The sequence below is a fragment of the Babylonia areolata genome, chromosome 27 (assembly GCF_041734735.1).
Source record: "Babylonia areolata isolate BAREFJ2019XMU chromosome 27, ASM4173473v1, whole genome shotgun sequence".
Classification (NCBI taxonomy): Eukaryota; Metazoa; Mollusca; class Gastropoda; order Neogastropoda; family Buccinidae; genus Babylonia; species Babylonia areolata.
Window position 1 is genome coordinate 4,492,676 of NC_134902.1, and position 3,359 is coordinate 4,496,034.

Below are 3,359 nucleotides of genomic sequence, written 5' to 3' on the forward strand. Positions count from 1 at the left end.
GAGAGACAGGGACAGAGACACAGAGAGACAGAGAGAGAGAGACAGAGACAGAGACACAGAGAGACAGGGACAGAGACACAGAGAGACAGAGACAGAGAGACAGAGACACAGACACAGAAAGACAGAGACAGAAACACAGAGAGGCAGGGACAGAGACACAGAGAGACAGGGACAGAGACACAGAGACAGAGACAGAGAGAGACAGGGACACAGAGAGAGAGACACAGACACAGAAAGACAGAGACAGAGACACAGAGAGACAGGGACAGAGACACAGAGACAGAGAGAGACAGGGACAGAGAGACAGAGACACAGACACAGAAAGACAGTAGATAAGTAGGGCATTTACCGAATATAATTTTATGCATAAGTACGCACTTATTCAATATTAGGTGCTTTGTCAAGGGAAGAGGTGCTGGCAGTTGATATTGATGACTGCGTGTTTTTCGTAAAACACCATTGAGGTGTTTTACAGCACGTCTGTGTACAGAATCTAGTTTTTTCATGTGCACTTCGCTGCAGTTGTCCCAAACGTTTGAAACGTAATTAATTCTAGACATGATGTGAGAATGGAAAAAGAAATCGGAAGCCTCTGGACTGACGACATGTTTTAAACGGGATAATAGGTCAACATTTTTTGCAACTGACCTTGATAAAGAACTGATAAGTGCCTCCCATTTTAGCTGGTTGTCAATAACGACACCAAGGTGTCGATGTTCTGTAACTTGTTCAATAGCTTGGCCATCGATTGACAAAATGAGCGGATTTAAGCCACGCTGGTGCTTTTGGCGAGTGGCTACAATCATACTCTTTGTTTTTTCTGGGTTAAGGAGCATATTATTTTCTGTACACCAGTTGGATACTTCGGTTAGGCAGAGACAGAAACCGAGACACAGACACAGAAAGACAGAGACACAGACACAGAGAGACAGAGACACAGAGAGACAGAGACGGAGAGACAGAGACACAGACACAGAAAGACAGAGACAGAGACACAGAGAGGCAGGGACAGAAACACAGAGAGACAGGGACAGAGACACAGAGACAGAGACAGAGAGAGACAGGGACAGAGAGACAGAGACACAGACACAGAGAGACAGGGACAGAGACACAGAGAGACAGAGACACAGAGACAAGACACAGAGAATCAGGGATAGAGACACAGAGAGACAGGGACAGAGAGACAGAGACACAGACACATAGAGACAGGGATAGAGACACAGAGAGACAGGGACAGAGAGACAGAGACACAGAGACAGAGAGACAAGTACAGAGACACAGAGAGAAAGAGACAGAGACACAGAGAGACAGGGATAGAGACACAGAGAGACAGAGACAGAGAGACAGAGACAGAGAGACAGGGACAGAGACACAGAGAGACAGAGACAGAGAGACAGAGACACAGACACAGAGAGACAGGGACAGAGACACAGAGAGACAGAGACATAGAGACAGGGATAGAGACACAGAGAGACAGGGACAGAGACACAGAGAAACAGGGACAGAGAGACAGAGACACAGAGACAGAGAGACAGGGACAGAGAGACAGAGACACAGAGAGACAGGGACAGACACACAGAGAGACAGGGACAGAGACACAGAGAGACAGAGATAGAGACACAGAGAGACAGGGACAGAGACACAGAGAGACAGAGACAGAGACACAGAGAGACAGGGACAGAGAGACAGAGACACAGACACAGAGAGACAGGGACAGAGAGACAGAGACACAGAGAGACAGGGACAGAGACACAGAGAGACAGGGACAGAGAGACAGAGACACAGAGAGACAGGGACAGAGACACAGAGAGACAGGGACAAAGAGACAGAGACACAGACACAGAAAGACAGAGACAGAGACACAGAGAGACAGGGACAGAGACACAGAGAGACAGAGACAGAGACACAGAGAGACAGGGACAGAGAGACAGAGACAGAGACACAGAGAGACAGGGACAGAGAGACAGGGACAGAGACACAGAGAGACAGGGACAGAGACACAGAGAGACAGAGAGAGAGAGACAGAGACAGAGACACAGAGAGACAGGGACAGAGACACAGAGAGACAGAGACAGAGAGACAGAGACACAGACACAGAAAGACAGAGACAGAAACACAGAGAGGCAGGGACAGAGACACAGAGAGACAGGGACAGAGACACAGAGACAGAGACAGAGAGAGACAGGGACACAGAGAGAGAGACACAGACACAGAAAGACAGAGACAGAGACACAGAGAGACAGGGACAGAGACACAGAGACAGAGAGAGACAGGGACAGAGAGACAGAGACACAGACACAGAAAGACAGTAGATAAGTAGGGCATTTACCGAATATAATTTTATGCATAAGTACGCACTTATTCAATATTAGGTGCTTTGTCAAGGGAAGAGGTGCTGGCAGTTGATATTGATGACTGCGTGTGTTTCGTAAAACACCATTGAGGTGTTTTACAGCACGTCTGTGTACAGAATCTAGTTTTTTCATGTGCACTTCGCTGCAGTTGTCCCAAACGTTTGAAACGTAATTAATTCTAGACATGATGTGAGAATGGAAAAAGAAATCGGAAGCCTCTGGACTGACGACATGTTTTAAACGGGATAATAGGTCAACATTTTTTGCAACTGACCTTGATAAAGAACTGATAAGTGCCTCCCATTTTAGCTGGTTGTCAATAACGACACCAAGGTGTCGATGTTCTGTAACTTGTTCAATAGCTTGGCCATCGATTGACAAAATGAGCGGATTCAAGCCACGCTGGTGCTTTTGGCGAGTGGCTACAATCATACTCTTTGTTTTTTCTGGGTTAAGGAGCATATTATTTTCTGTACACCAGTTGGATACTTCGGTTAGGCAGAGACAGAAACCGAGACACAGACACAGAAAGACAGAGACAGAGACACAGAGAGACAGAGAGACAGAGACACAGACACAGAAAGACAGAGACAGAGACACAGAGAGGCAGGGACAGAGACACAGAGAGACAGGGACAGAGACACAGAGACAGAGAGAGACAGGGACAGAGAGACAGAGACACAGAAAGACAGAGACAGAGACACAGAGAGACAGGGACAGAGACACAGAGACAGAGAGAGACAGGGACAGAGAGACAGAGACACAGACACAGAAAGACAGAGACAGAGACACAGAGAGACAGAGACAGAGAGACAGAGACACAGACACAGAAAGACAGAGACAGAGACACAGAGAGGCAGGGACAGAGACACAGAGAGACAGGGACAGAGACACAGAGACAGAGACAGAGAGAGACAGGGACAGAGAGACAGAGACACAGACACAGAAAGACAGAGACAGAGACACAGAGAGACAGGGACAGAGACACAGAGACAGAGAGAGACA